Source organism: Hippocampus bargibanti, linkage group LG16 (genome assembly GCF_051943395.1).
Source record: "Hippocampus bargibanti isolate YZ-2025 linkage group LG16, ASM5194339v1, whole genome shotgun sequence".
In the NCBI taxonomy this organism is placed as follows: Eukaryota; Metazoa; Chordata; class Actinopteri; order Syngnathiformes; family Syngnathidae; genus Hippocampus; species Hippocampus bargibanti.
In genome coordinates, this window is record NC_142749.1 from 5,555,136 (window position 1) to 5,579,135 (window position 24,000).

The 24,000-nt window shown below is 39.8% G+C and overlaps 1 protein-coding gene across 2 annotated transcripts in view; it reads right to left on the reverse strand.

The window, feature by feature from the left end:
• The window catches only part of rps6kb1a (ribosomal protein S6 kinase B1a), an 88,204-nt gene that overhangs the window by 30,112 nt on the left and 34,092 nt on the right, over positions 1-24,000 (reverse strand). Inside the window, exons 4-5 of one of the 2 annotated variants that reach the window (XM_089016898.1) lie at positions 2,793-2,909; positions 2,558-2,654 (exon numbers count right to left, since the gene is read on the reverse strand). The gene's annotated coding sequence lies outside the window, so the exon portion shown is untranslated. Of the gene's footprint in view, positions 1-2,557; positions 2,910-24,000 lie in introns of both variants that reach the window. The other variant, XM_089016897.1, reaches the window with a different exon arrangement.

Sequence of the window (24,000 nt, forward strand, 5' to 3'; positions counted from 1 at the left end):
GGCAAAACAAATGTAGTGATTCACATTATATGACCGGGACAACTTTGAACCAATTTTCTGGATTAAAACAATTTACCCGCAGACTGATTTTTATGAAAATGTCAACTGAACAATTGGCCAATAGTGACAAGAACAAAAATAGGATTCAAAAAATATTTTGCAAGAGGTGATAGTTAAGGACAGGGAAGTGTAAACGGGAAGCATGTGTACTATAACGACAACCGCTGTCACAATCGCATGCACAGAAAAGAGGTGCGTGCTTGTCTGGATTCTCTGGAAGGAAATTCAAGGGACTCTTCACACCCACACAAACAGACATTAAGTTCATCTGTACTGACACGCATGAATATACTCTCACTCCACATGCTTCAAGACGTCAATGTGGAGGAAGAAATAAAGAATTGGGATTAATGGGAACTATCACGGTAGCGCGCCCACCCAGATATGGGAACTGATGCTAGCGGAGACAAAGAAAGGGGTGGGGGGGTTGGGAGGAAGAGGACAAAACAGGATGCTGGTCAGATGAAAGAGCCCGGAACGTCAGACAGCCTACAGACTGTTGTCGCCTTGTAATCTTAACAGCCAACACCAGTCTGATAAGCTATGTGGCAGACCAGGAGAGTGACCATCCGCCGATGAGCATGAGGACACCGGACAGAACAAAAGCTTTATAATCCCACTTACCGTGACAGGAGAGTGGGGGGGTGCGTCAGCGTCGGTCGGGAGGGGACCTGGGAGGCTGAGCGCCCAACAGTACCTCTCTGTTACAAATCTACTCGAGTGATTCGTCTCTTGGCTCTGCGACCGAAAGGCAGTGCAACGGGTTCATTCGGGGGTTCAGCTGAGGTAACGGCACAGGCGCTTTTCACTGTGTACTCGCGAGAGGTTTTTTTTCTCCCCCCCCCCCCCCCCCCCTCATCCACCTCCTTCTTTTTCCCTCTCTCAGGCGCCTGCTGCGCTCAGTCCGGCAATGCGAGGTGGCGGCACACAAGAAACTAGAACATTTCACCGCCACATAAAAGACACTGGAGACACACACACACACACACACACAAAAAGACCCTTTACATAAATGCCCTTCCATGATCTTCCCAAAATAGACATGCAAGCTGCTAGTTTTTGTAGACTATAAAGAGATAAAAGAGAGAGCACATGCAATAACATTAGCCTCTTCTAACTCTTATTTCCCTTCGCAGATGTTATTCAATACATGCTTGCATCTGGTAGCTGACTCATGCTCCCTCTTCCTGCAGGCAGAACAATAAGGACAGACAAAAGGGGCGACACGAGCCGTTTAAAAAAAAATCATCTGGCCTCAGAACGTAGCGAGCTGATGTACGAGGTGCACTAAACTACTCTGAAATAATATCCAGGCAAAAGATAAAAATGACGCTTTTTGTGATGCACATCACCATCATCGCTGCCACCACGTACTCACACAAGGATAAGCACGAAAGTATGGAGGGAAGTTGGATGAGAGAAAGCCACCGTGAAGAAGATGAGGTGTCCGAGGTGTCTTCCCAAAACACCTTCATCCAGACCACAAAGCTCACCCCGGTCCACGTGCTGAAAACCGGCGCGGGATCCAGCTCCATGTGCAAGACAGATAGAGATCAGCGGTAATAAAACACATGGCAACCCCCACCGTCCTTTCCCTCCGAATGCCCCTGCTGACCCCAGCCTGTGAGTAAAATTGCCTCGCCGCTCTTCTGTAACTGCGGCGGGCTCGAGTTACAAGAAAAAAAAGGAACATTGTTCTTGAAACTGCTTAATCTGTCTTGAGGCAACTTAATCTTTCCTTCTCATTCCATGCAAAGCCCATAAAAAAGGAAATCTTGTTTTCAAAGAATCACTTGCTGCGATGATAGCGAGAGGGGAAAAAATAGCGTCGGACAAGACACGACGAGCCGGAGCTACAACTGGCTCTTTTTGTTCCAGACGGAGGTTTTGATGAATTGTCACTAGTAAGAGGGTGGGGAGGGTGGCAGTCCCGGCTGCCCCCGCCCCGGTCTACAGTCAGTGCCGAGTTCAGGCGGGGCACAGAGTGCAAGTGCGTATACGTGAGACGCGCGCGCACACACAGGGGAGTGACCATACACACGCACTCACATGCTCCCAATTGGAAAGATGGGAGCATGAGTCAGCACGCTACAGTCGTACACTTCAATACTGAGTGGTGCCAGACCCCACAGTGGCCCCTCTCCTCCGCCACCCACCAACACAGATCTCCCCCACCCACCCCAAGCCAGCAGAGTGCAACACTCTGTTACTCTAAACAAGCTCCTGTAATCTAACAACTAAATAAACTATATTTTTTTGTGTGTGCGAGTCCTATTTGGAAAGGAAACACAACTGTCAACGAACAATGAAGCGGAAGAAGAAGAAATGAGTAAAATGATACAAGTGCAGGGAAAGTGCGAGGAAAGAGGGGGTAAACATTCCTCGTGCGCACATGTGAATGAATAGAGTCAGTGAGCTGGGGGTTTTGGGGGTGAGTTGGTAGAGGGTGAGGTGGTGCGGGTAAGGTGGGGGCTCACGAGGGGGCCCCTGTACTTACAGATAGGATCCCCTATCCAGGCGGTCTGGCCCTCAGGGGACCTCGGAGCTCGCCCCGAAAGGCGCTCTGCAGTGCCGCACCCAGCAGAGGGGCAAGTCTGCTACCACCGAAGCCCACACGCATAGGAGGAAGTGGGAGACAGAGAGGAGACACAAGATAGAGGTGGCTAGGTGTGGGGAGGGTGGCATGCTGGGAGGGGGGGGGGGTCAAATCACGTCACATCTTTGTTACTCACCCGCCCAAGGGTAGCCACAAAGGGGGACACGCTGTTCTTCGCAGTCTCCACCGCTCCCTACGTCCATGTGAAGGAAGAAGAGGGGGCTTGGGGGGGCAACGAGTGCAAGTCCCATCGCTGCTCACGCACACGGACGGACAGACAGACAGACACACACGTACAATAGAAATAGATAATAAAGCTGCGGCATAAAAAAGTCAACATCGTGTTTAAAACGTCCCAATAAACAAAAAAGGAAAATTAAAGTTGTCTGGTCTTCAAATGGTGCCTGCGACAGCTGTATTCAGCCACATTCTCCCAGTCGGCGCTGAGCTTCCTCCCGCTCTCTTTCATATACACACACACACACACAGTCGCGCGCACACAGACGGATGAACCCGTTCAACTCTACTCGCAGTGCCGCCTCTGTCGCTGCAGTGAGGAGAAATGAATGACTTCTCAGAACTCTCACATTTATCACAGGCGGGATCCTGTAAGAACTGGTTTCAGCCAATTAATGGGGAAGTGAATCGTACCGAGCTGTGTCATCACTGGCTGAAACCTGAAGGGGATGTCACAGGGGGGTAAAGGGGGTGGGGGGATTCTGTAAGAAGGCCCATATTAGGAAAACCCTTAGTTTACAACATTTAGTCATCAAGTACAAGCTCACTACCGAACGCCCTCCCTTCTCCATTGTCGTGTCGGAAAAAAAATCGCGGCTATCGAGAATTCCCTCGAAGAACGAATTTTATCGCCCCCATCGCTAAGGGGCAGTTTGGAAATAATAATAAAAAAACATCCTCAAAATGCGCTCTGGGGCGATACACTGTGACATACGTCTGAGCGGGATAATATTCCATCTTTTGTTAGTTTCCTGGCATCATCGTCCAAAATTATATACGCCAAAGCCGCGTGGGCAGTGACGTCACAAACGGTAGACTTTATAGCTGATAAGTTTCTTGTCTTGAAGGAGGCAAGTCATTTCCGTCCCATCCCACTTCCTCCAACGCACACGCACGCGCGCGCTCATACACACACTGACATATTCACGTACACTTTCACGCACACGCTCACGTGTACACGCATACATAGTCCCGTACATACACGCACAGACACACGTACACGCACGCACATGCACGCACACACACGCACACATTAACATACACGTCCACGTATACACGCACATATAAATATTCACAATTACATACACATAAACACACGCATGCACACGCTAACGAACACGTAAACACGCGTATACGCACGCACGTGCACACACACAATTAACCCATGTACACGAGCGTGTTCATATAAATACAGATACAGTACATTCACTTTCAGATGCATTCATATTGTTTCTTGCCACATTATTGTTAATTCTATATTATTATATTATTGTTAATTATATACTCTGTTTGGACCTGATACTTTGTTTTGATTTTATTTTGATTTTAAAAAATGAATGTATCTGTGTTTATATGAACACGCTCGGCGTAAATGGGTTAACATCATACAACTCAACTGTGGTTGTATAGAATTAAAAAAACAGACAATAATTCCAATATTTTGCGTTTAACAAAACAGGAAATCACAACACTGAAAGTGATCTTTGAAGAAAATGAAACCCCCTCTTGCATTCCCTTCCCCCGACATCAACAAATTCCTGGGATATTTCCACACAGAGGATGCAACAAGCAAAATAAAAATCATGTAAGTCGAATGGACTTTTGCCAGGAGTGTAGAAATAACACAAATATGATTAAAAAAATGTGTAAAAAATACAAGAAGGCGGCAAGGGAAAGCAGCAGACCGCAAAGAACAAAGAGCCCGAGAAAGGTTTTTTAAGAAATGGCGGGCGACTCATCGCCGACTCGATGAGCAACACTTAGTCATGAGCACGGACATATTCACCAGTTTACACCGCCAAAAAATGCTCAGTCTGAAAGTTGTTCATGCTCAAGGAGCCACAGGACGGTTTTACGAATAAAAATGTGTTTGGAACTCTTTTTTGTTTGTGGGAAATATACTTTAACCTTCTGTAAATGGATGCAAAAAATGGGATTCGATGTTCGATACCAACCAGTGAGTAGTACTGACCTTTGGAAAATGTTTCTGTATCTCATAAACTTGTTCATAACTGCTTCATCATTCGTGTAGCTTTATGTACAGACTGTATATTTTGTGATCTATGTAATAAATAATTGCTTGGTACTATAAAACATGGCTTTCTTGTTGGGCAAAAGTTTGGAAGAGCTGAGCAAAACTGAGCATGTGAGAGAAGAAATGTTAAAAAAAAAAAAGCTTAGGATATCATTTGGAAATGAGCTTCTGATAAAACCAACAACAGGTTTCTTCAAAATGCGGACCAATACAGGCACAAAAACAAAGTATTTCAAAAAAAGATTGTGGAATCAACAATAAATACATATGTAAGGCAATAAAGTAATGTCCTTTTAATTTATAATGTATGTTAACAATCCTTTCATAATTATAAATCAAACAATGAAAAAAACTCAAGGAATTGAGTCTCCAATTGTTTTCGGCATACTGTACACATTAAATTAGGATTATTCAAAGGCTCATTTTTAAATTTACTAATTTACCGCCAAAATCTCAATAATACATTTTAAAAAATCTTTGTGTTTACAAAAAAAATGTGGCACTTCTCAGCTATCCAAGTCACACTATTCCACAAAAGGAATGTTTTACTTACATGCCAAAAATATTCCAAATGTTAATTGTGTGTGCTCTTCGTCTCATGGAATACGAACTTTCATTCATTCCTTCATTCCCCCAAAAACAGTTCTTTCAAATCAGTAAAGACAGTTGCCAAAATCATCATGTACGAATTATATTTAGTTTTTTATCTAAATATCATGACTAATTTTATACAGCATAGTGTCTATAGATGCACCACGATGATTTACAGCTACTAAAATCCACAGTGCGGTATAATATTCTGTGTGTTCCTAATGACATGCATCATTCAAGCTTGTGCTTTTTGTGTGTTGTAAATGAATTAAAAAAAGTGTCCAATAAAAATAGCATTTTGCCCTTATGTACAAAATATCATGATTTTACTCATGTATAATACAAAAATGGGGACCTATAACCCAGTATACATCAATGAGAACAAAACAAGTCTTTCTGGTGACAAAAAGTGTAAAATGTGTTCACAGCCCTAAAAAACATTTTCTTTTCAAGCGCAATTACTTTAATTAAAATGTTGAGTCTGTCAGCACTCCCAAGTGGATGTGACATAAATTTGCTCAGGTAATGGACATTTTCTCAGGTCGTCACCAACACATTTCCAGTGGATTTCAGGTCAGGGCTTGGACTGGGCTATGCGTATCCAGAAAACATATCCACATGCTTTTTTGTGTGGATACAGTATCCTTGAGTTCATTGTCTTACAGGAAATGTGAATCACATCTCATTTCTGAAGCAACGCCTTCACAAATGCATAGCTTAGGCCTGAGAAAAAGTAAGCCCCAAGTGTGACGGTCCCACTGCCATGCCTCTTTGCGGCTATTTAATTTTTTAAAAAAATCATACTGAAGAAAATGTCACTTTTATTTTACTGGACTAAAGTGCTGCAGCATTCTAAACAAGCATAATGTATTTTACAGGTCATGTATAAGTCGAAGAATAAGACAACCTTTGACTCACAAAGGATACATTTATATCGTGCTTAAAACCTCTAGTTTTGGTTGACGTGTCACAAAATAAATCAAAATAAATGTGCAGGTCTTGTTAAGAGTAAAGATTAATTAAATTTATTGATTAAAAAGCAATATGATTAGAAATTGTAAATGGTACAATTCATTTACATTGGCAAAAACATACACATTCATACATACACACATACACACACACACACACGCACGCACGCACGCACGCACGCACGCACGCACGCACGCACGCACGCACGCACGCACGCACGCACGCACGCACACACACACACACACACACACACACACACACACACACACACACACACACACACACACACACACACACACACACACACACACACACACACACACACACACACACACACACACTGAGGTATGTCTTCATTTATGACGGAAGCATTTTGAACGTGAATGTGACCCATCAAGAATCAAAGGTACATCATTTGTCAATTTGCTTCAATACTTGATCCATATTCCCAGCTTTACTAAAATGACAACAGCAACCACCAATTGATGAATGTAACCTTTTTTTTAAATGATTTAATATGTATATTTACAACAAAACAACAACAAAAAAGTTACATAGTTGATCCAGGTTTATAATTGTACATATTAACACAAGTAGATTCATTTATGTAGAAAAATATTTGCAACAAAAACATGTTTTTGGATTGATAGATTAATATACGGTTAAAAATAAAGAAAGACATCATGTTTAATCCATAGTACAATTGGCATTTTTCATCAGGATGAGCACACACTGGAAGCACTGAATTGATCCCCCATTCAAAATGGAAGAATCCTTCAACACCATTTGGGCTTTACTATTTGAGGAATTCAAACTCAACAATTAATCAAATGTGTGTAAATTCTACCTATATATCTAGTTCAAATTAATTTAGCGTATTTTCAGATCTATAAGGCGCACCTAAAATCCTTGATTTTCTTCAAAAGATGACCCTGTGATGACCCTGTGCCTTATATGCAGGTGTGCCTTATAAGTGAAGTCATATCGAGCCACAACAGGTCTCGCAACGACTGTCAGCAGCAACCGAGTCCATTTTCCTCTGGAGAGGAAGTAGTGCATAACCGCAGACTCTACAGTAGCGCCTTATCATGTAGTGTGCCTTATATTTGGAAATCTTTTATATATTTATATATTATATTTGAACAACATTTGTCATTCATTGACAGTGCTACTTATATGTAGAAAAGGTTTGAAAATGAACCATTCATTGGGGGTGTGCCTTATACTCCAGTGTGCCTTATACACCGGAAAATACGGCACTTATTTTTATAGCTTCAAGCTAAGTTCAGTGCTTAAAAAGTGTTTGTGTTGCATTTCCCTACTGTTTGAGGAAACTTGAAACTTTGCATTTTTTTTATTGGACTGATAATTGACGTCTGGTTGAATTTTGTGAAGTTGCTCTTGTGAATGCAAATCAAACTTTGAAGTAGAAAAATAAACTGTCATATTGATTCATGGTTCATTTGTTTTTATTTGAGCGGGACCCAAACTAATTTGACCTAAAATATTTTGGCATCATTAAACTAGTTTTGTTTGTTGTAATACAGATGAAATTATTGTTTATGATTGTTATTGTTATAATAAATGGAAAGAAAACGTTGGAAAAAAAATATTCACATATTTAATTGCAATCGCATTATTGAGAAAAAAAACGGATATACACACATTCAAAATGAAATTGGGACAAAGTGATTTCCTGACATGATGAGTCGCCGGAAACCTTGACACGCAGGGGGCAGCCATTTCGAATAATAAATAATAATAATAATAATAATAATAATAAGAAGAAGAAGAAGAAGAAGAAGAAGAAGAAGAAGAAGAAGAAGAAGAAGAAGAAGAAGAAGAAGAAGAAGAAGAAGAAGAAGAAGAAGAAGAAGAAGAAGAAGAAGAAGAAGAAGAAGAAGAAGAAGAAGAAGAAGAAGAAGATTTGATTTATAAGCGCCTTTCAAAACTCTCAGGGTCACTTTACAGTCACAGGATACGTATTTTTTCTGTGGGTGAGCAGCGGCAGCCACAAGCGCCAGCGTTCATTCAATTGCTCCCCAAGGACTAGTTTGTCTAATTTTCTCCCAATCAACCATTCTTTAGGTATTGTGTTGACTGTCTAAAAAAATACAATAAAAGTATGGAGAAAAAAAGTTCATCTGTGTTAATATCATGTGTTAAAAAATGGGTTTGCGATTAGCTGGCAACCAATTCAGGGTGTCCCCTGCCTTGTGCCCGAAGACGGCTGGGATAAGCTCCAGTACCCCTTGGGACCCTAATGAGGAATAAGCGGTACAGAAAATGGATGGATGGAAAAAATAGGTTTGATATTTCGGTATCGTGTTCATCTGATTTGATCACGTCAAGCACAATACAACTCAGGTTGAGTAGCCTCAACTGATGGAATTTAAAATTGTATTTATATATTTTATATAATATATATTTGAAGAAAAATAAATTGAAAATGAAATTCGCTCAAGTAAAAATGTGTGGTTGCATAATTTTGCTAAATTATGAACATGACTGAAATCAGTTGTAACAAACATACATTATGCTCATTTGATCAAAGATATTCAGTAGAATCGTCTCCCATTCAAATTTTAATTATGCACGGTGATGAGTCCAAGTTGGGTTTTGTTTGTTTCAATAATGAGTTTTATTAGCCTTTAACCTTCGTTCTAAGAATGATGATTCTTTTCAAAAAAAAATATTCATCTGTGCCTTGCCTGGCAGGGCAATGCGTCTTACTTGATCAATAATAAGGAACACAAAGTGAGCAAAGTGTGAAAGGAGGGGGAAACCCCATCATGGGTCAACTTCCTGGAACCCGGATGTTGCTGAGGAGCTTTAATTGGAGAGGACTATCTCATCTCCCATTTTTTAAATAAATGACCATTTCCTGGTTCTCTTTGGAGAGTATGCGCATGTGTGTTTGATGTTTTGGTATCCTGTGTTTATTTTGTTAAAAAAATGCACAAGCTATGAGTCAGAGACCACCTTTGACCTGTGTACGCTTTCCGAAGGCTGCCACCTTGAATAGGCATTCACACACATGCATGCACACACACTGCGTGAAGTCCCAAGCAGGGCATGATCGAGAACAAGGGCTCACATGACAGCCTGACTGTGTCCAACTCGTTACGACACCTCCACAACATCCAGCTTAGGCAACACAGTTACCCAACACGCTTCAAGGTCACAGTTCACACCTAACATAACAGCACCAACAACAAGACACACATTTGGCAGAATGCACACAGAATGTCCAGAATGTCCACTGTCGCCAGGCTTTATCTTATTGATTTAAAACAGAAAAACGTGAGGAAATATTTCACTGAGGGGGAAATGATGGGATTCACGCAATCCAGTAATGTAATATCTGCATATTTTCCTGCATCAGTTCAAGTGGGCTTTTTCCCCAATGACCTCATCACAAAAGCATTGCAAGCCCACTCCTGGATGGAGATCCCCCTTGCCTTGAGTGTTTATCACATCCGTACTCCACAGTCATCTCTGTATATACAAGCTCAGACACATAACTATCCTCTTGGGTAGTGGGTCTACTGCCAGGAAGCCAGAGGGGCAACATTCTTTTTTTTCCCTTTTTTACACATCTGAACTGGCACCCAAAGGTGGTCCTCCAGCCCGTAACATACCCCCGAGAGTCTCAGGTTCAGGTCTGCATGCCAACGCTGCAAACGGACCCGTGGTTCAACATACTAAATCAGACAAACAAATGTTATTGGAAACTATAGAGAGGGGAAAAAAGTCTAAAGATGCCTTATACATACTGTGACGTCGCACGATAAATTGACATCACACCATATATATTTAATCACTAATACTTCTCAATCGCATTTTTTTAAACAAACCTCTCGTGACATGGTTGTGCAAATTGACAACTCAGAATCTAGATGAAGGAAAAACACAAAAAAACTAACAAAAAAACTCAACCTGTCAATTTCTTCTTCATTTATTAGACCCAAATAGACTTGTTATATAGGGAAAAAAGCAGAGGACCTCATATGTTGTGACAGCATCTGGACGGTCCATCTAGACTGAGATTGGTGACTCATGTGACCGCGGTGGCTATCATGAGCATCCGGGGCAAAATCCACAGAGGACTGTCAAGATTTTTGTTTTAATTTATGGCTATAAGATGTGATGAAATCTTTTAACCCTTTCATGCATCGTATGAACTTACAACACGATAAGCTGTCCACTGTAGTAACCACCGTACACGTGGAACGGTTAATATATAACTAGGTGAATGGCATTTATTCTTTCAGTTTTCCCTGACGGTTGAGGACATTTTCAAAAAAAGGAAGTACTCTACGTTATATTTGAAGTTGGAACAGCTTGTTAATGTGCTGCAACAGCACTGACGATGTGCTGAAAAGCAGAATCCAATAAAACCTTGTGAACTGAGAGACCTGAAATCAAACAGCAATGCTGTCCTATATGATGAAAGCCACGGTGACAATTTGTGCCTGTAAAACAAATGACATTGGCGAATGATGTTGGGAAACAAGCACGCGGTAGCTAAGCCTTGTCCCAATTAAATTGTTTTCCAGTCAATGCCTATCACGGGAGCCGTGTAACTCTGTAACTGAATAAGCGTTTACAGTCATGGGTGAAAATTCCCTCCCTTTGTTGGGGATGGATGGGTGACAAATTGTCTGTTATGACTGAAGCAGGGTGGGGAGCGGAAGGTTTTGGATGGCTGACCAGCTAGATGGCTCATGAGTCAGAGCTCGTCTTGGGTGACTGCTCAAACAGTGAAACTATGAAACACTTAATGCTATACATGGGATTTGACCAATTCCCCAAATGAGTGTTTCCTGCACGTGATCTGCTCGGAAAAAAAGACAGTCAATGGAGGTACGTCATGTCAAAATACAATACGCTCATGTCGACAATGATGACTACATGGAGAGACATCATCACTTCATTTGATGAACAAGCAGCATGTGCTATGTGGAAGCTGAATACAGAAAATGAAAAGATGGTCAAAAATAGGACTGAATGCTTTGCTCATCAGCCGTGCCTTTAAAAAAAAAATTAAACAACTTTAAAATAATAATAATAATTTCACATAATTCACTATAAAGCATGCACATTGTTTGCTCCAAAAGAACAATTTGTCAGATGAACTAATTTTCATTTGGTACGAAATGGAGGAAAGGCAATTTTCACAACAGCGAAACTTCAAATATTTTAGTTGACTTGACCCAACATAAATTTTGTTTGTTGACTTGACATTTTGAATTCCCTCAAATATTTAATTGTAATTTTTTTGCATGCGGACCTCTTACTAGTCATGATGTTTCTCTCCGACACCCAACGATGCTAGAATTATATTCAGGTCATTGTTCACCTTGTCAGAATCTCTCATTGTGCCGTTAAATTCTGAAAGAAACGTCCCCTCTCTCCACAACACCCACTAAATATAGTCCGCCATCTGAACAATACGTCCTTCTCTTCTCTGACAGAATACGAGCCTATATCATTGCGATTAGTTTATCTCAGAAAACACTTCGAAATAAAAGGTCATAATGAATTTTTGCCTCTAAACAAAACCACACATTCATCGGAATCTGTGACGAAAGTGGAGATTTTGTTCTGCCAATTTGTTGCTGATCACTTCTCAGAATGAACAAAATAAATATTTCCTGACTCAAAGATTGCATCAGTAAGTTAACTTTATTAATTGACCTTTTTCATTTGGTTTACCAAATTATTGTAAATTATGCACTGTAATTTCACTCAAGTTTACGTACCTGTGAACTGTGTTTCTTTCTTGCATAATTGATAAACAGTGATAGGTTCAGTACATACAAAGCTACATTTTTATAAATATCTACAGATATTTTTTTATCTCAAGAAACATTTTGACATGTGTATAAGACTATTTTGATAAAATTGCTCGCTTGACAGTAAATGTTGGTAGTAAATAGATTTTGTTGAGATATATGATTGCACAATAATGGCTGAGAATTTGTTATTGCTAGGTAGCGCTACATATACATGTAGTGTGCCTTATATTTGGAAATCTTTTATATATTTATATATTATATTTGAACAACATTTGTCATTCATTGACAGTGCTACTTATATGTAGAAAAGGTTTGAAAATGAACCATTCATTGGGGGTGTGCCTTATACTCCAGTGTGCCTTATACACCGGAAAATACGGCACTTATTTTTATAGCTTCAAGCTAAGTTCAGTGCTTAAAAAGTGTTTGTGTTGCATTTCCCTACTGTTTGAGGAAACTTGAAACTTTGCATTTTTTTTATTGGACTGATAATTGACGTCTGGTTGAATTTTGTGAAGTTGCTCTTGTGAATGCAAATCAAACTTTGAAGTAGAAAAATAAACTGTCATATTGATTCATGGTTCATTTGTTTTTATTTGAGCGGGACCCAAACTAATTTGACCTAAAATATTTTGGCATCATTAAACTAGTTTTGTTTGTTGTAATACAGATGAAATTATTGTTTATGATTGTTATTGTTATAATAAATGGAAAGAAAACGTTGGAAAAAAAATATTCACATATTTAATTGCAATCGCATTATTGAGAAAAAAACGGATATACACACATTCAAAATGAAATTGGGACAAAGTGATTTCCTGACATGATGAGTCGCCGGAAACCTTGACACGCAGGGGGCAGCCATTTCGAATAATAAATAATAATAATAATAATAATAATAATAAGAAGAAGAAGAAGAAGAAGAAGAAGAAGAAGAAGAAGAAGAAGAAGAAGAAGAAGAAGAAGAAGAAGAAGAAGAAGAAGAAGAAGAAGAAGAAGAAGAAGAAGAAGAAGAAGAAGAAGAAGAAGAAGAAGAAGAAGAAGAAGATTTGATTTATAGGCGCCTTTCAAAACTCTCAGGGTCACTTTACAGTCACAGGATACGTATTTTTTCTGTGGGTGAGCAGCGGCAGCCACAAGCGCCAGCGTTCATTCAATTGCTCCCCAAGGACTAGTTTGTCTAATTTTCTCCCAATCAACCATTCTTTAGGTATTGTGTTGACTGTCTAAAAAAATACAATAAAAGTATGGAGAAAAAAAGTTCATCTGTGTTAATATCATGTGTTAAAAAATGGGTTTGCGATTAGCTGGCAACCAATTCAGGGTGTCCCCTGCCTTGTGCCCGAAGACGGCTGGGATAAGCTCCAGTACCCCTTGGGACCCTAATGAGGAATAAGCGGTACAGAAAATGGATGGATGGAAAAAATAGGTTTGATATTTCGGTATCGTGTTCATCTGATTTGATCACGTCAAGCACAATACAACTCAGGTTGAGTAGCCTCAACTGATGGAATTTAAAATTGTATTTATATATTTTATATAATATATATTTGAAGAAAAATAAATTGAAAATGAAATTCGCTCAAGTAAAAATGTGTGGTTGCATAATTTTGCTAAATTATGAACATGACTGAAATCAGTTGTAACAAACATACATTATGCTCATTTGATCAAAGATATTCAGTAGAATCGTCTCCCATTCAAATTTTAATTATGCACGGTGATGAGTCCAAGTTGGGTTTTGTTTGTTTCAATAATGAGTTTTATTAGCCTTTAACCTTCGTTCTAAGAATGATGATTCTTTTCAAAAAAAAATATTCATCTGTGCCTTGCCTGGCAGGGCAATGCGTCTTACTTGATCAATAATAAGGAACACAAAGTGAGCAAAGTGTGAAAGGAGGGGGAAACCCCATCATGGGTCAACTTCCTGGAACCCGGATGTTGCTGAGGAGCTTTAATTGGAGAGGACTATCTCATCTCCCATTTTTTAAATAAATGACCATTTCCTGGTTCTCTTTGGAGAGTATGCGCATGTGTGTTTGATGTTTTGGTATCCTGTGTTTATTTTGTTAAAAAAATGCACAAGCTATGAGTCAGAGACCACCTTTGACCTGTGTACGCTTTCCGAAGGCTGCCACCTTGAATAGGCATTCACACACATGCATGCACACACACTGCGTGAAGTCCCAAGCAGGGCATGATCGAGAACAAGGGCTCACATGACAGCCTGACTGTGTCCAACTCGTTACGACACCTCCACAACATCCAGCTTAGGCAACACAGTTACCCAACACGCTTCAAGGTCACAGTTCACACCTAACATAACAGCACCAACAACAAGACACACATTTGGCAGAATGCACACAGAATGTCCAGAATGTCCACTGTCGCCAGGCTTTATCTTATTGATTTAAAACAGAAAAACGTGAGGAAATATTTCACTGAGGGGGAAATGATGGGATTCACGCAATCCAGTAATGTAATATCTGCATATTTTCCTGCATCAGTTCAAGTGGGCTTTTTCCCCAATGACCTCATCACAAAAGCATTGCAAGCCCACTCCTGGATGGAGATCCCCCTTGCCTTGAGTGTTTATCACATCCGTACTCCACAGTCATCTCTGTATATACAAGCTCAGACACATAACTATCCTCTTGGGTAGTGGGTCTACTGCCAGGAAAAAAAAAAAAAAAAAAAAAAAAAAAAAAAAAAAAAAAAAAAAAAAAAAAAAAAAAAAAAAAAAAAAAAAAAAAAAAAAAAAAAAAAAAAAAAAAAAAAAAAAAAAAAAAAAAAAAAAAAAAAAAAAAAAAAAAAAAAAAAAAAAAAAAAAAAAAAAAAAAAAAAAAAAAAAAAAAAAAAAAAAAAAAAAAAAAAAAAAAAAAAAAAAAAAAAAAAAAAAAAAAAAAAAAAAAAAAAAAAAAAAAAAAAAAAAAAAAAAAAAAAAAAAAAAAAAAAAAAAGGGGGGGGGGGGGGGGGGGGGGGGGGGGGGGGGGGGGGGGGGGGGGGGGGGGGGGGGGGGGGGGGGGGGGGGGGGGGGGGGGGGGGGGGGGGGGGGGGGGGGGGGGGGGGGGGGGGGGGGGGGGGGGGGGGGGGGGGGGGGGGGGGGGGGGGGGGGGGGGGGGGGGGGGGGGGGGGATGGGTGACAAATTGTCTGTTATGACTGAAGCAGGGTGGGGAGCGGAAGGTTTTGGATGGCTGACCAGCTAGATGGCTCATGAGTCAGAGCTCGTCTTGGGTGACTGCTCAAACAGTGAAACTATGAAACACTTAATGCTATACATGGGATTTGACCAATTCCCCAAATGAGTGTTTCCTGCACGTGATCTGCTCGGAAAAAAAGACAGTCAATGGAGGTACGTCATGTCAAAATACAATACGCTCATGTCGACAATGATGACTACATGGAGAGACATCATCACTTCATTTGATGAACAAGCAGCATGTGCTATGTGGAAGCTGAATACAGAAAATGAAAAGATGGTCAAAAATAGGACTGAATGCTTTGCTCATCAGCCGTGCCTTTAAAAAAAAATTAAACAACTTTAAAATAATAATAATAATTTCACATAATTCACTATAAAGCATGCACATTGTTTGCTCCAAAAGAACAATTTGTCAGATGAACTAATTTTCATTTGGTACGAAATGGAGGAAAGGCAATTTTCACAACAGCGAAACTTCAAATATTTTAGTTGACTTGACCCAACATAAATTTTGTTTGTTGACTTGACATTTTGAATTCCCTCAAATATTTAATTGTAATTTTTTTGCATGCGGACCTCTTACTAGTCATGATGTTTCTCTCCGACACCCAACGATGCTAGAATTATATTCAGGTCATTGTTCACCTTGTCAGAATCTCTCATTGTGCCGTTAAATTCTGAAAGAAACGTCCCCTCTCTCCACAACACCCACTAAATATAGTCCGCCATCTGAACAATACGTCCTTCTCTTCTCTGACAGAATACGAGCCTATATCATTGCGATTAGTTTATCTCAGAAAACACTTCGAAATAAAAGGTCATAATGAATTTTTGCCTCTAAACAAAACCACACATTCATCGGAATCTGTGACGAAAGTGGAGATTTTGTTCTGCCAATTTGTTGCTGATCACTTCTCAGAATGAACAAAATAAATATTTCCTGACTCAAAGATTGCATCAGTAAGTTAACTTTATTAATTGACCTTTTTCATTTGGTTTACCAAATTATTGTAAATTATGCACTGTAATTTCACTCAAGTTTACGTACCTGTGAACTGTGTTTCTTTCTTGCATAATTGATAAACAGTGATAGGTTCAGTACATACAAAGCTACATTTTTATAAATATCTACAGATATTTTTTTATCTCAAGAAACATTTTGACATGTGTATAAGACTATTTTGATAAAATTGCTCGCTTGACAGTAAATGTTGGTAGTAAATAGATTTTGTTGAGATATATGATTGCACAATAATGGCTGAGAATTTGTTATTGCTAGGTAGCGCTACATATAATTACAAAAGTAAATTTTGCATGATGCAGCTGAGCAACTGAAGACATTGTTCTTTGATTGAATAAAAGCATATTTTTTGGTAAAAAAATAGTTTGTTTCATTTTAAGTATGCTATATAAAATGTAACATTATTCACCATTTTGTAAGGGCATACACCATTATTTGTAAGATTGCCAACCGCCTCGGGATGACAGGTATGCTGTTGACAAATGTCAACCATCTCCGTGTCTCATCGCTGTTCAGCGTACCCAAATTTTCTCCCTGACCAAACCCATAATATTGTTGAAACGATCTGCACAGTATTTCTAAAGACTGCCAGATACGTAGTTGTAAGAAAAACGATTATATTTTTCTGGATTTTTTTTAAAGGGTTTCAGATTTGGTTTCATTCCATTGAGTATTGCAGGTTAATTGTCAAAAAAAAAACTACCTGCACTTCATGGGTCTTTGGAATGAAAACCCCCACGATAATTGTAGGCTTACAGTATTTCACACCCATCTCCTGCTGAGAGGCATTTGAGGGCTGAAACAATCCAGTAAGAGACTCATGCAATCCGCAGTCACTTGCCCTGACCCATAAACCCTCGCCTGGCCTCCTTCTGAGCCGGGCTGCCTGCTGTGATACCCCTTAATTCCAGCAGCCTTGTGAGGCAAGGACAGCCATCTGCAAGCTCATTGTGCTGGTAATTAACTCCTGCATTAAAGATGGTCTCGCATGGAAATGATTACATTCTCATGGAGACGTGTAAGGTCTCCCCAGTGGCCCCCCCATTGGTCCGACACACCAGTTAGTACTGGATAACCTTTTCAGATCTCGGCTTTTCCTTTCTGCATGTCAATGGCCATCTCCCCAAGAGAATGCCACCTTGACAGAGGAGTCTCAGGGACCCATCCGACACAATATACAAGACGCACTGATTGGATCAAGATGGATGATTGACAATAGTATGTTGAAATGCGACACGGGTGGGATGATTCATATACAGTACAGTGGGCATGTACATAACACAACAGGGAAATTGCAACGCTTACATCTTATTGTATTATGTATGTAATTTAAAAAAGTCATCAATCTTCTTCTGCTTCCCATTTTTACCTTTTAAAACAAACACTTCAATCTCGTCTGCTACACACGAGCTGGCGTCTGAAAATGAAAATGGCGTCTGCTACACGGCAGCTGGTCACGTAACAAACTCACGTGACCAAGTCGACCATTGGCGCGACCGATGGCTCGACCGATACAGATTTCGATAATGGTGGTACTGTATAGAAACCCCTAAGCAAATATCGATTCCTCTTAAATATCTTTTGTATCGATATAAACATAGCAAAATGGCCGGCGGGAGATGAAAAAGAGCACCGTAGCAACCGGATTATCGTAAAAACCACGAATCGTACTAAACGGAACTAATTATACATAAAAAGACTAGAAATGTGCACGGGAAATGAAAATAGTGTCGTAATAAGCAGTATTATCAATATAAACGATAGATATAACGAGACTTTACTGTATTTAATTGTGTTGCATTCAGATATCTTTATCGCTTGCAACAATCACTGTTTTTCATATGTTTGTACATGCTGGCGTATGGTGTGAATAGAACGTGAGGATTTTGCATTGGTTGCATTTTTGAAAGGAAATGGTCATTAAAAGTGTCAAGGCGTTTTTATTTTATGCACGTTTATTTTTGCAAGTTTATTTTTCACTTCACTACTCTACAAAAAGCATGCTAGATACGCAATCCATGAACCCAATTGTAAAATTACATGCCATGTCAAAGATCCCCCATTTACGTGTTGCCCCCGCCCCCCCTTTTAATGCAGTTCGGCACAGGACGGATATATCGATAGTCCGTTTGTATCGACATTTTTTCCGACTCCCGAGAATATCGATATAACGAGACTTTACTATATGGGTCTGGAGTTGTCTGATCTTTAAATGGGGCGGCTGTACAAAATACAATACAGGTTGAATTATATAGTCTTTTAACAACAGCTAAAGCTGTACCAAAGCGCTGACAAATGGCAAATGCTGCCCCTCATGGAGGGGAAAAATATTGTCAGAAGTCTGACCAGCACATTATTGGCACCCTTTGCAAGAAAAACAAAAACCCAAACAAATTCGGGAATGGCGCTCCACGTCACAGTTTTTAATCCCCAAATAAATTTGGCGGCCCGGTAGTCGAGTGGTTAGCACACCGGCTTCACAGTGCAGAGGTCGCCGGTTCGCGTCCCGGTCCGGCCTCCCTGTGTGGAGTTTGCATGTTCTCCCCGGACCCGCGTGGGTTTTCTCCGGGTCCTCCGGTTTCCTCCCACACTCCAAAAACATGCATGGCAGGCAGATTGACCACTCCAAATTGTCCCTAGGTGTGAGTGTGAGAGTGACTGTTGTATGTCTTTGTGTGCCCTGCGATTGGCTGGCAACCAATTCAGGGTGTCCCCCACCTCGTGCCCGAAGACAGCTGAGATAGGCTCCAGCACCCCCCGCGACCCTAATGAGGAATAAGCGGTACGGAAAATGAGATGAGATGAGATAAATTTGGGAATGGCAGCAAATGAGTTAAACAATGAAATTCATATCGCGCATTGATGATTACGTCAAAAAGACGCACATTCAAATGACACTAAATGACACAAACTGCAAAGACTGCAACTTTTGCTCAGTTGTTTTGTGTTAAATGTATGATAAAAATATACAAACACACACGCTGAAAAGAGTCAATATTTTTTTTCATTTTAAAGTAATAAATTGAAGTGAATAATGTTCTTTCATATTAATTCCCGGTTCATTATCTTGTACTGTATTCCTTCAAGCATAAACCTAACTATCCAAACATTGATGTAAAAGAAATTGGATGCTGTTTCTTGTAATCCAGATTAATTACTTACTTGTCTTTGTCTAAAAAAATATGTACATGGGAGAGGGAACTCCCTCCCCATTAGATCACAATCCCAAGATAGTGTGTAAGTGTATGTGTGTGTGGGGGGGGAATCACAATCCAATTGTGTTTCCATAATGTTCAGCCCAACTATTCTTCCTATTATTTGTTTTCAAAGACAAGTAGACGGCCGCAAAGCATACTAAGCAAGCCACATTGGATCACAGTCACAGCCCACAATTACTGCGGTCTAGCACAATGGTGAATCACAGCAATACAAAAGTCCTCATTGTTGTCACATATGGCGATTATCATCAAATTGGAACATCCTATCCTAATAGTTTCTTCTTCAATATACGCAAGAAGGTTGATCGCGACAGAGCGTTACCGAAGCGAAGCGAGAGGAAGATTTGCAAACACAATACAGTGACACCTACAAACATCTTATCTTACAAACTTTTTGTCTTACAAGCTTCAAACTTGTGAAAATTAAACCTTATAATAAGCACTATTTTCATAATACACACCCACCACGGCTGGCGAAGTTATCTTTGGCGGAAGCACACGACCGAACAGCACCAGAGGTTAAGTTATCAACAGTCCTCATGTAATGTGCCTCTTTCCAAACAGCAATTCCGTTTGACCTTCGACCTCCAACGCCATTCCATCAAGCCGTCAATGACCATCACAAATGCAAATAAAGTGACTTTATGATAAAATGCAGTGTATTTCTTTCATTACAATACAATAGCACATTTATTATACATAGAATAAGGTATGTTGTGTGTAGTTTTAAGGCTTATTTAGTTGAAAAGTATATTTTATGGAAACCCGGATGTAACTCTGTAACTGAATAAGCGTTTACAGTCATGGGTGAAAATTCCCTCCCTTTGTTGGGGATGGATGGGTGACAAATTGTCTGTTATGACTGAAGCAGGGTGGGGAGCGGAGGGTTTTGGATGGCTGACCAGCTAGATGGCTCATGAGTCAGAGCTCGTCTTGGGTGACTGCTCAAACAGTGAAACTATGAAACACTTAATGCTATACATGGGATTTGACCAATTCCCCAAATGAGTGTTTCCTGCACGTGATCTGCTCGGAAAAAAAGACAGTCAATGGAGGTACGTCATGTCAAAATACAATACGCTCATGTCGACAATGATGACTACATGGAGAGACATCATCACTTCATTTGATGAACAAGCAGCATGTGCTATGTGGAAGCTGAATACAGAAAAGGAAAAGATGGTCAAAAATAGGACTGAATGCTTTGCTCATCAGCCGTGCCTTTAAAAAAAAATTAAACAACTTTAAAATAATAATAATAATTTCACATAATTCACTATAAAGCATGCAAATTGTTTGCTCCAAAAGAACAATTTGTCAGATGAACTAATTTTCATTTGGTACGAAATGGAGGAAAGGCAATTTTCACAACAGCGAAACTTCAAATATTTTAGTTGACTTGACCCAACATAAATTTTGTTTGTTGACTTGACATTTTGAATTCCCTCAAATATTTAATTGTAATTTTTTTGCATGCGGACCTCTTACTAGTCATGATGTTTCTCTCCGACACCCAACGATGCTAGAATTATATTCAGGTCATTGTTCACCTTGTCAGAATCTCTCATTGTGCCGTTAAATTCTGAAAGAAACGTCCCCTCTCCACAACACCCACTAAATATAGTCCGCCATCTGAACAATACGTCCTTCTCTTCTCTGACAGAATACGAGCCTATATCATTGCGATTAGTTTATCTCAGAAAACACTTCGAAATAAAAGGTCAGAATGAATTTTTGCCTCTAAACAAAACCACACATTCATCGGAATCTGTGACGAAAGTGGAGATTTTGTTCTGCCAATTTGTTGCTGATCACTTCTCAGAATGAACAAAATAAATATTTCCTGACTCAAAGATTGCATCAGTAAGTTAATTTTATTAATTGACCTTTTTCATTTGGTTTACCAAATTATTGTAAATTATGCACTGTAATTTCACTCAAGTTTACGTACCTGTGAACTGTGTTTCTTTCTTGCATAATTGATAAACAGTGATAGGTTCAGTACATACAAAGCTACATTTTCATAAATATCTACAGATATTTTTTTATCTCAAGAAACATTTTGACATGTGTATAAATAAGACTATTTCGATAAAATTGCTCGCTTGACAGTAAATGTTGGTAGTAAATAGATTTCGTTGAGATATATGATTGCACAATAATGGCTGAGAATTTGTTATTGCTAGGTAGCGCTACATATAATTACAACAAAAGTAAATTTTGGAATGCATGATGCAGCTGAGCAACTGAAGACATTGTTCTTTGATTGAACCAGGCTATATACCAATAAAATCATATTTCTTGGTAAAAAAATAGTTTGTTTCATTTTAAGTATGCTATATAAAATGTAACATTATTCACCATTTTGTAAGGGCATGCACCATTATTTGTAAGATTGCCAACCGCCTTGGGATGACAGGTATGCTGTTGACAAATGTCAACCATCTCCGTGTCTCATCGCTGTTCAGCGTACCCAAATTTTCTCCCTGACCAAACCCATAATATTGTTGAAACGATCTGCACAGTATTTCTAAAGACTGCCAGATACGTAGTTGTAAGAAAAACGATTATATTTTTCTGGATTTTTTTTAAAGGGTTTCAGATTTGGTTTCATTCCATTGAGTATTGCAGGTTAATTGTAAAAAAAACTACCTGCACTTCATGGGTCTTTGGAATGAAAACCCCCACGATAATTGTAGGCTTACAGTATTTCACACCCATCTCCTGCTGAGAGGCATTTGAGGGCTGAAACAATCCAGTAAGAGACTCATGCAACCCGCAGTCACTTGCCCTGACCCATAAACCCTCGCCTGGCCTCCTTCTGAGCCGGGCTGCCTGCTGTGATACCCCTTAATTCCAGCAGCCTTGTGAGGCAAGGACAGCCATCTGCAAGCTCATTGTGCTGGTAATTAACTCCTGCATTAAAGATGGTCTCGCATGGAAATGATTACATTCTCATGGAGACGTGTAAGATCTCCCCAGTGGCCCCCCCATTGGTCCGACACACCAGTTAGTACTGGATAACCTTTTCAGATCTCGGCTTTTCCTTTCTGCATGTCAATGGCCATCTCCCCAAGAGAATGCCACCTTGACAGAGGAGTCTCAGGGACCCATCCGACACAATATACAAGACGCGCTGATTGGATCAAGATAGATGATTGACAATAGTATGTTGAAATGCGACACGGGTGGGATGATGCATATACAGTACAGTGGGCATGTACATAACACAACAGGGAAACTGCAACGCTTACATCTTACTGTATTATGTATACAATTTTAAAAAGTCATCAATCTTCTTCTGCTTCCCATTTTTACCTTTTAACACAAACACTTCAATCTCGTCTGCTACACACGAGCTGGCGTCTGAAAATGAAAATGGCGTCTGCTACACGGCAGCTGGTCACGTAACAAACTCACGTGACCAAGTCGACCATTGGCGCGACCGATGGCTCGACCGATACAGATTTCGATAATGGTGGTACTGTATAGAAACCCCTAAGCAAATATCAATTCATCTTAAATATCTTTTGTATCGATATAAACATAGCAAAATGGCCGGCGGGAGATGAAAAAGAGCACCGTAGCAACCGGATTATCGTAAAAACCACGAATCGTACTAAACGGAACTAATTATACATAAAAAGACTAGAAATGTGCACGGGAAATGAAAATAGTGTCGTAATAAGCAGTATTATCAATATAAACGATAGATATAACGAGACTTTACTGTATTTAATTGTGTTGCATTCAGATATCTTTATCGCTTGCAACAATCACTGTTTTTCATATGTTTGTACATGCTGGCGTATGGTGTGAATAGAACGTGAGGATTTTGCATTGGTTGCATTTTTGAAAGGAAATGGTCATTAAAAGTGTCAAGGCGTTTTTATTTTATGCACGTTTATTTTTGCAAGTTTATTTTTCACTTCACTACTCTACAAAAAGCATGCTAGATACGCAATCCATGAACCCAATTGTAAAATTACATGCCATGTCAAAGATCCCCCATTTACGTGTTGCCCCCGCCCCCCCTTTTAATGCAGTTCGGCACAGGACGGATATATCGATAGTCCGTTTGTATCGACATTTTTTCCGACTCCCGAGAATATCGATATAACGAGACTTTACTATATGGGTCTGGAGTTGTCTGATCTTTAAATGGGGCGGCTGTACAAAATACAATACAATACATACAGGTTGAATTATATAGTCTTTTAACAACAGCTAAAGCTGTACCAAAGCGCTGACAAATGGCAAATGCTG